Genomic DNA, 15,961 nt, shown 5'->3' with positions numbered 1-15,961 from the left:
GGTTGGGAACCGATTATATGATGATGTTGTTAGTGAATCGATGAAACATGTGATATATATATATACATATTTGGTCCAATCACAACCTATTAATAATTAACATCTTCGGCAATAATTGATTAAATTGTTTCAAAAGGATAGTGGGTGTCATCATGATCTGCGTTCGGTGGCTTTGTAAATTGCATAATGAATAACTAATGTCAGTAACATAAATCCTAGGAATATGTGATGATCAAAGAATCCCTTGTCAGAGGAGATGCCAACCTCCGATTGGTGGGGGGTGGCGGTTAGTTGATGGCCTTTGGCTGTGGGCTTTGGCCCAATGAAACTAAGGAACCGATCAAAAAGTGGCGGCTAACATGTTCCTTATATGCATGTGATTTTGATTATTATGAATGATACGTGGAAAGTGGTGACTAGCAACAGGTCATGTGGGTATGGGCGGTTAACTGATGATTATTGGTTGATTTTGGACGGCACCACATAAGCCAAGGGATCTAGGATTTTGTGTTGTGTGTGTTACTTGCTACCCGAAAGATAACATATTGGTCGAAACATAATTGTTGACCGAAAGATAACTTGGGTCGAAAGATAGTGTTAGTTCGAAACATAACCTTCGGACCGAAGGATCATTTTGATAATTATGTTAACTGATGTCGAAAGATAATGATTTGATTCGAAAGGTATTAGGGTTTTGAATAATGTCTTGAACAATAGAACATATGTTGATTTATTTGACATGCCATGCTTAGTGATGAACGTATTCGTGCCATAATACGTGTGTGCTGTTATGCAACTGACTGTTATGTGAACATTAAACTGCATGCGTACAATTGCGAACATGAACTGATTTGTTATACGTGCATACACTAGGACGTGATTAATTACTTGTGAGTGCATAACTTAGCATACCGAGCAAACCAAGGTGAGTTCACACTCTTACCAAGGCATGGGGTTCCCGGGGTGTTGGGAATGGGATTGAAAGGTTGATTAGATACTCTATTGACTCTATGACTAGACTACCACATCACTATCCTCGGTTGTGAAGGATACCTATAGCTACGAGTAGTCTAGTGGTTAGGAAAACGTGGAACACCACCACAGGAAAACGTGGAACACCACCACAGGAAAACGTGGAACACCACCACAGGAAAACGTGGAACACCACCACAGGAAAACGTGGAACACCACCACAGGAAAACGTGGAACACCACCACAGGAAAACGTGGAACACCACCACAGTAAAATATACAAACGGCCCAGTAGAGCCACCTATTACAAATGAACTTACTATTACGCATTTCCTTTATGTGAACTCGCTCAACTAGTTTGTTGATCATTCTGTTACATGCCTTGCAGATCGCTAGGTACTTGGAGCTTGCACTGGAGAAGCGGGTCGTTGTGGACAAGGATCGTGGCTTTTCCGTTGAACTATTATGACACTTAAACTGTTAACTATTACTGGTTTATTTATTATGCTTCCGCTACACTATGAAACGATGATTTGTTTAAACACCTTTTGTATTGAATGGATGGTTTTCATTTACTTTACTTAATATTAAATGTATGTTCAATATGATTGGTGGCTTGATCCTGGTCAGTCACGCTCCCAAGCGGTGATACTCCGCAGGTGGATTTTGGGGGTGTGACAGATTGGTATCAGAGCCATTGGTTATAGAGAACTTGGTTTTAATATGGGAAAACGTTTTTATTAAAACCAGACTATAACCAGAACAGTGCTCTCAACGATCCACAACGACGCTTCGCTCCACGTGCAAGACTCGACATCCTAGGTAATAAGGTTTATGTTTATTACCTGCTTGCTAGAACTGCATAGAACTTTGCTCGTAGTATGCTTACATTACTTTGCTCACAACTTGTTATTGCTTGAGAACACATACGTGCTTACACTCTTCTGTCATCGCACTATTCGTGAACCATTCTTACTTATGCTACCTTTACTGTTCGATCATGTCTGGACGTGTTGACATGACTCAAGCCCAGTTGACGGCTCTCATTAACGAACAAGTTGCTGCGGCACTTGCAGCCGCACAAGCAGGAGGTATAACCTGCTATCCCAGACCTATTCTAGGATGTTAGATCCTACTCTCGTGACCCAACTTTCGCGCTTAACCTTGATCTATCTTTCTCGCGCAACGGGTCAGAACGCACAGCAACTTGTCTACACATTCAAGAACTTCATGGACTGTCGTCCAGTTGGCGGCCCTGAGACTCGCAGGGTCAAGTACGTCCCTGGTACTTGGAAGAAATCGCGCTAATCCGGTGGAACGCGCAAGTACGGATACTAGGGTTGGCAGCTGCTAACGCCACCCCATGGAACGAATTCAAAGAACGCACTATAAGGGAATACTACACGCGTGATGACATCCACAAGTTGGAGGTGGAGCCTTACCATTTGAAAATGACGGGGTCAGAAATTGAAGCTCATACGAAACGATAGAACGAACTGGCCATCTTGTGTCCAACCACGGTGGACCCTCCAAACAGGCGTATCGAATTGTACCTCAAGGGTCTAGCCTCAGAGATTCAGAGCCAAGCTACATCGGCTAACCTCGACAAAATCCAAGACATCCAGAGTCTTGCTCATCGCCTCACGGATCAGGCAGTGGAACAGAACAGTCTGTCTAGTTGTATCAGCGCTATTACTACCGCTACCACTGCTGCTACTCCCGCTACTCCTAGTGGCAACAAGCGGAAATGGGATGGGTATTCCCGCAAGGGTTCAGCTACCGTTCGGTCTCAAGCACAACAGCAGCACAGGAATAGTGATCGCCAGAGCACAGCAGAAGCTAAGGATTCGGGAGCCCACGGCTTACACATCGGAATCGCCAGCAGCAACAGCAAGCAGAAATCCTATACAAAGAAAAGATTGTTCGCATTCCTCGTTCTGGTCAAGAACCTCTCGAAGCTCAAGGCGACAAGAGTGGTGCCGTGGTTGGCATCACCTCTTTCTTGAAGGCTCAGGAATGTTTGCGGAAGGGCCACACCGCAACTTTGGCTCTCGTTACTGACTCATCAGCGAAAGAAAAGAAGTTGGAAGACTATCCCAGTTGTACGTGACTTCCCTCAGGTGTTTCCTGAAGATTTACCAGGCTTACCGCCTCATCGTCAAGTCGAGTTTCAGATTGAATTGGCTCCCGGAGCAGCACCAAAAGCCGCGCACCGTATCGTTTAGCTCCAACCGAACTGGAAGAACTGTCGAAGCAGTTGCGGGAGCCCTTGGAAAAAGGGTTTTATTCGTCCAAGCTCTTCACCTTGGGGAGCTCCGGTGTTACTTATGAAGAAGAAAGACGGTACGTTCAGGATGTGTATCGACTACCGTGAATTCAATAAGGTAACAGTGAAGAACCGTTATCCTCTTCCACGCATAGATGACCTATTCGACCAGTTGCAAGGGTCGTGTTATTATTCCAAGATCGATTTAAGGTCGGGGTAGCATCAGCTGAGAGTCCGGGATGAGGACGTCTCCAAAACCGCTTTCAGAACTCGTTACGGGCACTACGAGTTTCTTGTCATGCCATTCGGGTTTACGAACGCGCCTGCAGTCTTCATGGATCTTATGAACAGGGTGCGCAAACCGTATCTCGACAAGTTCGTCATCGTTTTCATCGACGACATTTTGATTTACTCCAAGAGTCAGGAGGAGCACGAGCAACACTTACGCCTTATCTTGGAACTTCTTCGAAAAGAGCAACTGTACGCAAAGTTTTCAAAATGCGACTTCTGGCTTCGTGGAGTCCACTTCTTAGGCCATGTGGTGAACAAGGATGGGATTCATGTCGATCCATCCAAGGTTGATTCGATCAGAAACTGGCCAGCACCACGTACACCGACAGAAATACGCCAATTCTTGGGTTTGGCAGGTTACTACAGGCGATTTATTAAAGACTTCTCCAAGATCGCGCAACCACTCACTATGCTTACACAGAAAGGTGTCGTTTACAGATGGGGTAATACACAGGAGACCGCTTTTCAGTACTTAAAGGATAGGCTTTGCAGCGCGCCTATTCTCTCACTGCCCGAGGGCACGGATGACTTCGTGGTTTATTGTGACGCATCGATACAAGGGCTTGGTTGTGTATTGATGCAACGGGATAAAGTTATCGCATACGCCTCTCGGCAACTCAAGGTTCATGAACGGAACTACACGACGCACGATTTAGAGCTGGGAGCTGTTGTTTTCGCGCTTAAGATATGGCGACACTACCTGTACGGTACCAGGTGCACGATTTACACCGATCACAGGAGTCTCGAGCATATTCTTAAGCAAAAGGATTTGAATATGCGTCAACGAAGATGGGTTGAACTTCTGAACGACTACGAATGCGCCATCAAGTATCATCCAGGCAAGGCCAATGTTGTGGCTGATGCCCTCAGTCGGAAAGACACTCTACCTAAGCGCGTGCGAGCGCTACAGCTTACCATTCAGTCCAGTCTTCCTGCACAGATACGAGCTGCTCAGTTAGAAGCACTGAAACCCGAAAACGTCAAAGCTGAAGCCTTACGCGGCTCAAGGCAACGCATGGAACAAAAGGAAGACGGCGCCTACTATGTAACGGGGCGTATTTGGGTCCCACTTTATGGCGGTTTACGCGAACTTGTAATGGATGAAGCTCACAAGTCTCGCTATTCGGTACATCCAGGGTCGGATAAAATGTACCACGACATCAGTACTACTTATTGGTGGCCTAGTATGAAGGCTCACATCGCTACGTACGTTGGAAAATGCTTAACCTGTGCGAGAGTCAAGGTTGAATATCAGAAACCAGCTGGTCTACTTCAGCAGCCCAAGATACCGCAGTGGAAATGGGAAGAAATTTCCATGGATTTTGTTACCGGTCTGCCTAGATCTCAGCGCGGGAACGATACAATATGGGTCATAGTTGATCGACTCACCAAGTCTGCACACTTCCTACCGATCAAGGAAACGGATAAGTTCTCCACTCTCGCAGACGTTTATCTTAAGGAAGTTGTTTCGAGGCACGGAGTGCCCACCTCTATTATTTCGGATCGCGATGCACGATTCACGTCAGAGCTTTGGCAAGCGATGCACAAATCTTTCGGCTCACGATTAGACATGAGCACAGCATATCATCCTCAGACGGATGGGCAGTCTGAGCGCACGATTCAAACTCTAGAAGACATGCTTCGAGCGTGTGTTATCGATTTCGGCAACGGCTGGGAAAAGCACCTCCCTTTAGTGGAGTTTTCATACAATAACAGTTACCATACCAGCATTCAAGCCGCTCCATTCGAGGCATTGTACGGACGTAAATGCCGGTCACCTCTCTGTTGGGCAAAGGTGGGGGATAGTCAGATTACGGGTCCAGATATTGTTGTGGACGCCACGGAAAAGATAGCACAGATACGACAACGCATGGCGGCAGCGCGCGACCGTCAGAAAGCCTACGCGGACAAGCGTAGAAAGCCATTGGAATTTGAGGTTGGGGACCGGGTTTTATTGAAAGTTTCACCTTGGAAGGGTGTGGTTCGATTTGGTAAACGGGGCAAACTCAATCCGCGGTACGTCGGACCATTCGAAATCTTAGAAAAGATTGGCAAGGTAGCCTACAGATTAAACCTACCTCCTGAACTCGGTGCAGTTCACAATGTATTTCACGTGTCAAATCTGAAGAAGTGCCTGTCAGATGAGACCCTTATAGTTCCTTTTAAGGAACTCACTATCGACGAGCGGTTGCAGTTCGTCGAGGAACCAGTTGAAATCACGGACCGGGATGTTAAGGTCCTCAAACACAAGAGAATCCCTCTTGTCCGAGTTCGTTGGAACTCCCAGCGTGGTCCAGAGTATACCTGGGAACGCGAAGATCAGATGCAAGAAAAGTATCCCCAGTTATTCGAAACCAATGCATCCACTTCTGAGGCTGAAGCTACTACTACTGAATTTCGGGACGAAATTCCAAACCAACGGGGGGATGATGTGACACCCCAGGAAAACCAGTGAACGATACCTAGCTTCCTCAGTAAGTGCGTACTAAATTTCGGGACGAAATTTCTTTTAAGTTGGGGATAATGTGACAACTCGAGTGTTTGACTTCCACTTTCGCATTTATTGCACGTTGACTTTGACTGTTTAGTCGTTTGTACTTGACTTATAACTGAAACCGTTGCAGTAAGATAAATCGCATTGTGTTTGTATGACTATGTGTTGTTATGTTGCATGATTATGTGTCGTTTGTGGCATGAGAACGTAACTGACTAAATCAATACGGACATACAACCCATTAAGGACCCGACGAATCATACGTGATTCGCCATGCATCCTTTTGACGAAACATCTATTTTGCCGGCCCAAGATTCGTAAAGCCCAGTATTGGCCCAAACCCTTATGCGTAGCTATATTAGTTAGGTGGTGTATTTGAGAGCGGTTACCGAAAACTCTCAAGCCCTAGGACTTCTCATCGTGCGGCGGCAACCTGGTGACTTGGCGAATCCCAAGAACGATCAGAACTGTTTTCTTGTTCATCGTGGTTAGTACGAATTATTAAAACGATTATGTGAATACTATGCTTCCATGTCTCCTATGATGATATTTGCTAATTGTTTATTATTGAAATCGAAATAGTGGGTTATATCGGTGGACAAGGGTTGGGAACCGATTATATGATGATGTTGTTAGTGAATCGATGAAACATGTGATATATATATATACATATTTGGTCCAATCACAACCTATTAATAATTAACATCTTCGGCAATAATTGATTAAATTGTTTCAAAAGGATAGTGGGTGTCATCATGATCTGCGTTCGGTGGCTTTGTAAATTGCATAATGAATAACTAATGTCAGTAACATAAATCCTAGGAATATGTGATGATCAAAGAATCCCTTGTCAGAGGAGATGCCAACCTCCGATTGGTGGGGGGTGGCGGTTAGTTGATGGCCTTTGGCTGTGGGCTTTGGCCCAATGAAACTAAGGAACCGATCAAAAAGTGGCGGCTAACATGTTCCTTATATGCATGTGATTTTGATTATTATGAATGATACGTGGAAAGTGGTGACTAGCAACAGGTCATGTGGGTATGGGCGGTTAACTGATGATTATTGGTTGATTTTGGACGGCACCACATAAGCCAAGGGATCTAGGATTTTGTGTTGTGTGTGTTACTTGCTACCCGAAAGATAACATATTGGTCGAAACATAATTGTTGACCGAAAGATAACTTGGGTCGAAAGATAGTGTTAGTTCGAAACATAACCTTCGGACCGAAGGATCATTTTGATAATTATGTTAACTGATGTCGAAAGATAATGATTTGATTCGAAAGGTATTAGGGTTTTGAATAATGTCTTGAACAATAGAACATATGTTGATTTATTTGACATGCCATGCTTAGTGATGAACGTATTCGTGCCATAATACGTGTGTGCTGTTATGCAACTGACTGTTATGTGAACATTAAACTGCATGCGTACAATTGCGAACATGAACTGATTTGTTATACGTGCATACACTAGGACGTGATTAATTACTTGTGAGTGCATAACTTAGCATACCGAGCAAACCAAGGTGAGTTCACACTCTTACCAAGGCATGGGGTTCCCGGGGTGTTGGGAATGGGATTGAAAGGTTGATTAGATACTCTATTGACTCTATGACTAGACTACCACATCACTATCCTCGGTTGTGAAGGATACCTATAGCTACGAGTAGTCTAGTGGTTAGGAAAACGTGGAACACCACCACAGGAAAACGTGGAACACCACCACAGGAAAACGTGGAACACCACCACAGGAAAACGTGGAACACCACCACAGGAAAACGTGGAACACCACCACAGGAAAACGTGGAACACCACCACAGGAAAACGTGGAACACCACCACAGTAAAATATACAAACGGCCCAGTAGAGCCACCTATTACAAATGAACTTACTATTACGCATTTCCTTTATGTGAACTCGCTCAACTAGTTTGTTGATCATTCTGTTACATGCCTTGCAGATCGCTAGGTACTTGGAGCTTGCACTGGAGAAGCGGGTCGTTGTGGACAAGGATCGTGGCTTTTCCGTTGAACTATTATGACACTTAAACTGTTAACTATTACTGGTTTATTTATTATGCTTCCGCTACACTATGAAACGATGATTTGTTTAAACACCTTTTGTATTGAATGGATGGTTTTCATTTACTTTACTTAATATTAAATGTATGTTCAATATGATTGGTGGCTTGATCCTGGTCAGTCACGCTCCCAAGCGGTGATACTCCGCAGGTGGATTTTGGGGGTGTGACAGTTGGTTTCACCCCTAACTTGGTAACATCGTTCCCTAGTGTGGTTGGTACTTATCGAACGAATCAAGATATAATCTCGAGTTATTGATAAGGATCCACTAGAATATGAAATGGAAATTTCCATCAAGGTATGGATATCAATCTTGACTTGATGGCGAAATTTCTTGCAAAATAAAAAGTATAGCGGATTGAAAGTCATCACCAAATGTGGGAATCACCCTTATTTTGGTGAGTCGTTTCGATTGTGGAATAAGAGTGTCTTCAAGTCTTCACATGTGTATTGTGTTTGCCTTAGGAAAGGCTTGTATATTTGAGACCAAGAAATGGATAAGAAGCAAGTAGTTTTAAACGCATGCAAGAAAATGTTCCTAAACTATAGACTAGGTCAAAAGCATAGCAATTAATCCTAATTCCCTATAGTTATGGCTCTGATACCAATCTGTCACACCCCAACCGATGGCCGAAACATTGGAGTGAGACGAAAACAAGAGTGCTCGAAGCATCATAACGCTAATTGCGACAATATTTAATTAATCAAAATTTCATATGATAAAATGAATACATTGTTTCAACAAAGCAAATACATCAAATTGTAGCAACATCACAAAACATAAATAATTGTTTATTTCATTATGGTGAGTATCTATGTCCACCCTAATTGTGTTTCTTCTTTCATAATCTATCAACCTGCAACATGTATTAAAATATGATCAACATAAAGTTGGTTAGTATACAAGTTTGATACATAGCATAATAGTGAAAATGTTTAATGGTGCTCATATCCAACAAGATAAATGTATATCATATTACTAACATACTACACAAGTGTAAACTATATGTCAAACCAGAGTTTAACGCAATGTTAATGCATTATCTGTCTATCGCCTCCGTCAATCTAGTCCGTAGCAGAAAGCGAAGAAAACGAGATTTATATTGTTATTTTAGTGTTACTTAGTCAAAAGGCAAGGTGGCATGATTGTAATTAATGAGAAACCTCATTAAACCCCTTGGCCTATAAATAGAACCTTTAGGGTTCTCATTTAGAACTTTTGGAGCTTTTAGAACATTTGTCATTTGGAGAGCTAGAGGCTAGAGAAAGAAGCTAGAGAAAGAAAGTTCATTGTTTGTGATTCAGGTGCTGTACGTTTTCAGATCTACTCAATAGAATCACAATTTAGATTACGTCTCGTGTGTTAGCTCGCGTTCGTGTACGGATTCCGCACGTCACACGTTCGATTACGCAATCGTTTCGGAGTCAAAACCGGTCCTATAAGTGGTATCAGAGCAGGAGCTCGATTGCACTGATCTATCACACGATTTCGCACAGGATTACATCAGATTCAGATCTGAATTTCATTTCTTCTTCATCTTTTTCATATTTCTCACGGTTTTTACTGATTTTCGTCAAATCGAAAAGGTTTTGACGGTCCGATTCAGCTGAATTTTGGATATATTGTGCGAATATACCTGATCTATAACCCTACCAAGTTTTAGATCGAAACTCTTAGTCGTTTAGGAGAAATCGAGGTTTTTTGGTTCGAATTTGCGTCAAATTCAGGTCCGCTCGTCCAGGTTCGCTCATAGAGATTCGCTTATTATGGTTGATTGAGGTTCGCTCATAAGGTCTAAGATTAGTGGGTTCGCTTATTGTGACATTATTTGTGGTCCGCTTATTTGTCAAACTCAAGTTCGCTCCAAATTGCATGAGAGGTTCGCTTATTAGACAGTTCAATAGGTTCGCTCATATTGAATAGCAGATTAGGTCCGCTCATAGGTGAATCATTAGATTCGCTTATCTGTCATCGTCATCGTTGTGATTGAACATTAAAACAGTTGACGGCCCATGTGATGTTAATAAAGTGTGCCTGCCATATTTAATGAAGGCCCAATCAATGAATTGTACTTAATAAATTGTTGCCGCCCACAAATTGAAAAGATCCAATGAGAATCGATTACACATTTATAGTTGTCGGCCATTGATGAATGTATGACGGCCTTCACATGATCAAACGTCACTAAAAAATTTGAGGCTCAATCAGGATCGTATATGCACTGATAACTGACCCAAAATTCATAATACCATCAAGGCGGCCCAATGAGAATAAGGTAGATATAATTGTGTCGGACACTTCTAATGTTGGCCAAATAAAATCAACTCTTGAATAAAAGCGGCCCAATCAAAGTAGTTTTATTATCAACGACCCATGTGCAAGGGCTTTGTGAATAATATTGAAACTTGTGTATAAACCGTACACTGTGCACCGACCCAATATATTTGTGGTTCAATGAGAATATAATATGCATTAAATTTGTCGGTCCTATGAGATTAAAGTTGATTTGTTGATTGTCGATAGTGAAAGCTAAGTCACAAGGTTTGAATTTGATCTCAGTTCACAAGAGGTGATTCAGTTTGTTTGAATTTGATCCGGGTCACAATCCGATTCAAGACATTTTTGTTTGGTTCAAGTTCAAAGTGCAACAAATCGAGTGGAAATTCGAACGGATTATCACCCGACCCTAATCATTTCATTTGCTGTTGTGATTCAGGTTAAAGCATCGGATACTCACAAAAGCGGATTCCCACTCGATCCATTGTTACATATTCATTTTGTTGACTTTTGATTGACTCACTCGATCGGATACTAGTTTGTTTCAGTTGATTGTTAGTGATTGAACTAATCTTGTTGTTTGTTCGTTCAGGTGATTCAAGAAGAAAACATCATGGCTGAAATAAAAGAGAGAACTCGCGAAGAGATTTTGAGTGAGAAGACTTACAAAGAATGGAACGTGGTCCACAACAGAATGGATGACATGCAGGAAGAATATGAGAGTGCTGTCAGCAACAGAAGATGGGATAAGAAGAGAGAATGTTACTACAATAGAGAAGGTGAACCAGTTGTTCCAAAGAAAGACATAATCTTTGATGATATTCTTCTCGTTGTCCCATTGAGAGCCGAATACTACAGAAGGGTGATGAAAGATGATGCATATGTTAAACAGTATGAAAAAGATATCAGATATGCTATGCTGTCATGTTTGAGAAAAAGGGATGAGGAAAGAATGAAGAAAAATGTTGAAGAGATGGTGGATAATTTGCAGAAGGTTACTGAAAAGGTTGTTGAAGCAGAAGTTGTGAAAGAAGCTGTTACTGTAGAACAGCAGGTTGAAGAAGTTGAGGTGAATAAAGAGGTTAAGAAAGCTGTTACTGAAGAACAGCAGATTGAAGAAGAGGTGAAGAAAGAAGAAAAGAATGAAAATGAGAAAGATGCTAGTAATGATGGTGAGGAAGTCAGGGTTGAAGAAAAGCAAGATGATGCTGAGATGAAGCAGACAAAAGCTGCTGAAAACACTGAGGTGCCTATCACTGAGGTAAATTCTGATACTGAAGTCTTAAAACCAATTGAACAGTGCAAGAAATGCATGGAACCGTGCAGAGCTTGTACTGAAAAAGATGAGCAATTCAGAATAAGAAATCTTGAATTCACAAAAATCGAAAACATTTTCAAAGTAAAATGCAAAGAGATGTTATAAAAAGAAACTGTTTTTAACGAAAACGATGAAAAACTTTCAGGAAAATGTACAAAGTTAGAAAAAGAAAATGAAGTTTTGAAAGAAGATGTTTTGAAAATGAAAAATGAATGCAAACAAAAAGAAATTGCTTGTCAATAAATGAAAAAGGAATATGACTCAAAGAAATTATCATATCATGTTATGAAAGAGTCATATGATAAAATAAAAGACGAAATGAAATATGCTCAATCTAGAATGAATTATCTTTCTGAAACAACTAAAGAGCTTAAACGAATGTATGCTATAAAACAAGATGTTGTTAATTCCTATATCGAAGATGTTGCTAAGCTAAAGCGACAGATTGCTGATTTAGAACAGGATAACAACAAGTTAAAAAGTTACCACGTGTCGTCATATGTGCTTGAACGAATTTTCAATATAAAACCGGGTGATGGTAAGTCTGAGCAAAATAAGAAAGGTATTGGCTCAGAGTTTCATCAAGTTCCACCACCAGAAAAGTTTGCATTTTATGATGAGGAAAAGGTCGAAAAAGCTTTCAACATGGTAGATCAATTGCCAGACAACATTTACATAACCTATTCCAAATCTGATGATTCTCATGATTCAGAGGTGGTAGGTAAAGTCGTTGAAAGTGTGTTGAAAGAAGAGTCGGTTGATACAGGTAAATCCGAATCACAGGATGAAGATGAAGGAAATCTTCATGATGGATATCTGAAAAACACAAAATCCAAGAAAAATTTGAATGATGATTCAAAGGGATTGGTTTATACCATGATTGGATCAGACAAATTATTCTTAGATGTTGTATTCCCGATTCAGAATGTGATTTCAGAAAAAGTTGACAAAGTTTTTAAAATGTTTGAGATTGAGAAGTCTGAGATTTCAAAGTTTGTCGGTAAGAGTCATAAAGGTTCGTATAACAAACCTGGTTTTAAAAAGAAAAACATGAAGGCTGGGTTGGGTTATAAGAAGAAACAACATCGGAACAAAAATGAGACGCCAAATTATCAGGCAAAAATGAATTTTGTTCAAGGAAACAGCTTAGCTGAAGAAAAAGAACTTAAAATTGGACGACAGTCTAATGATGAGTTTGATGCACAAAAGAAAAAGCAACAACCACAGGTCAAAGATGTGTCCATGAGAACATGTTTCAAATGTGATCAAAAAGGACATCTTGCACGAAAGTGTCCAAATCTAAAACCTGTGGATGTTGACAACAAGAAGAATGATTCTGAGAAACACAAATCTGAGTATGTGAGACAAAGGTCAACCAGATTTGATTCAAAACAAACTTGGAGGTACAACACAAACAAGTTTGCTTCGAATCAAAATTGAAAATCAAACCAGAACAGGTTCGTTTCAAGACAAACCTGGAATTCTCACACACCCAGATTCAGAACAACACAAAGTTGGAAAACATCAGTTGATATGACAAAACCCCAAGAGTTTTGGAAACCAAAAAATGTTGTTCAAAACCAAAGTGTTCAAAAAGATTCACATTTTTACAAACGTGGTACACCAAAAGGTCAAACATGGAGTGTTAAGAAACATGTTGATTTGGTAAAAGATGAGAAAGTTAAAGTTAAAATTGAGAAAGTTTTTGTGAAAAATGACAATGACTTTCCAGCATTGAATGAAAATTATTGTGTTGAACTGCCTAAGGTCCAACAGACCTGGGCTAAATTGTTCAAGTAATTGAATTAGTTGAATGTGCAGGTGCTCAAGAATACTGAAGATTGTGAAATTGAAAGTTGGAGCAGTCTGGCACATGAAGAGGAAGCGGAGGCTGCTGGACCCTGTGTTCGTTGAAACAGGGAGTTTGTTTGTTTTTCTGTACATAAATAAACAATATTTCAAAATCCTAAAAATTTGAAAAATTAAAAACCAAAAATATGTTTTTAGTTTGTTAAAATTTGAAAAACCAAAAATATGTTTGTTTTTAATTCTTGTCAAAAAAAATAAATAAAAAAAATAGAAAATTCAAAAATATGTATTGATTGAATACGTCAAAACCCTCATGGCTGAACAAACATGATTACTTTCACCAGATTGAAAAACGGTTTTCAAACTGTAAAAAAATGTGTTGTAAATCATGGGGGTAATTACTGATTTTTAGTGTAATTCAGTGCACAGTTAGTAGAACATGGATGGCGAGACAAAGCTATCAGTATCGGTTTGTCAAATTTCCTTTAATGGTTTTGCATTTTAGGGGGAGAAAAATTGTCATAAAATACAAAAACATTATAAAATTTGAAAAAGCCAAAAACATGATAAAATTCAAAAATTTGAGTTGTTGTGTAAAAAGAGGAAATGATAGTACACCAGTAGACAGTTACGGTATGCTAAAGAAATGTAATGATTAAATAGCGTTAAACAGTCTCACTGATGATATGTCGATAGGTTTTTATACACTTAGTAAACTTTTAGGGATATAAACCTAAATTCAAACACTTGCTTATTTCGTGGGGAACACTACTTGGATATATAGGTAACCCCTGAAATCTCGTTTGAAAGGTCTCTTATTCTGATATACTAGGTTTTTATACTCAATGATGTTTGGGGTATTATTCCGGGACTTCTGCTGAATGGAAGTTCTGACCTAGTCCTTCGATAATACTTTCTGCCAATGCTTGAAACATAGCATAAACCCTCAGCATGCTGATGAAACAATAAAATTGATAGTCGCTTTTGTTGTAACTAAAAGATCCTCTAAAGGGGACATACCGAAAAGTCGAAACTGATATCTCTCTGCGTATACGGAAGTATCGATCTGAGATCCCTCAGTCCTCGCATACCTAATTTATGTACAGATACCATTGTAGTATTCTCACCTGTAAGACTGAATATTGGGATTCTGGATACGGGAGTATATTCAAGAGGTGGGACACATGAATAAGTTTAAGTCTTAAAACATCTAATTCGTATCCTGAATTAGTTGAAATTTGTGTGAAAATTTAAGTGGATCAGTATATCGACAATCTAAGTGAATTGTTTAATTCTTAATGTGTAATTAAGCTCAACGGTACTTGTGACTTGTCAAAAACTGATATGATCCTCTGACGCATACTCAAACAAAAATATTGTCTGTAAATATGTTTGTATATATTTCTTTACTGCTTTATATTTTCAGAAAATACAAAAAGATTTTGATTTCTGCTTTATTTTCGATAAACCGATGTCTGAGTTGCTGAGTTTCAAAATCTAAGTAAGCTGATTGTGTTTCTGAAAATAAAACAAGTTCATTAACTTGATACTTGAATTAAAATCAAAAATTTCAAAAACAGTTTGTGATATCTCCAAGGTCATTAGTTTGGACTTGGACGATTAACTGTGAGGGAGTTGGATTCTTTAACACTGCCAAATCTGTAAAGATTGTTGATAGGGGGAGTGATTTAGAGAGTTGAATAGTGCCAGATTACAATTTCTGGAAAATTGAATGTTCAAAACATTGTTACTTATAAATGTTTGAGAATTGCAGATGTTATACCAGACTACGATCCCGACAGCCGAGTCTAAGGGGGAGTCTGAAGACGAGCTCAACGCAAACGGAAGCGTGCGAAGAGCCAGGTATCGTTCCTGGAAGAGCTTGTAACTGGAAAGCCTGGTGTCGATCCCAAAGCACGGAAGCTTGACGAAAGGGGGAGCCTGAAGAGTTTACTGAAAGGGGGAGTTGAAGCTGAAAACAGATCCATGGGGATTCTGTTCAAACAAAAGAGAGTCTACGTTGATGAAGACGTGTTAAAGCTTCGAGAAGACTCAAAGAGAGAGAGAAAGAAAAGTCGCTACGGGCTTGACTACAGATTGACTGCAGCAATATCCAAGGGGGAGTCTGTTAATGCATTATCTGTCTATCGCCTCCGTCAATCTAGTCCGTAGCAGAAAGCGAAGAAAACGAGATTTATATTGTTATTTTAGTGTTACTTAGTCAAAAGGCAAGGTGGCATGATTGTAATTAATGAGAAACCTCATTAAACCCCTTGGCCTATAAATAGAACCTTTAGGGTTCTCATTTAGAACTTTTGGAGCTTTTAGAACATTTGTCATTTGGAGAGCTAGAGGCTAGAGAGAGAAGCTAGAGAAAGAAAGTTCATTGTTTGTGATTCAGGTGCTGTACGTTTTTAGATCAACTCAATAGAATCACAGTTTAGATTACGT

Source organism: Helianthus annuus, chromosome 5 (genome assembly GCF_002127325.2).
Source record: "Helianthus annuus cultivar XRQ/B chromosome 5, HanXRQr2.0-SUNRISE, whole genome shotgun sequence".
Lineage (NCBI taxonomy): Eukaryota > Viridiplantae > Streptophyta > Magnoliopsida > Asterales > Asteraceae > Helianthus > Helianthus annuus.
This window is presented reverse-complemented; position numbering follows the sequence as displayed.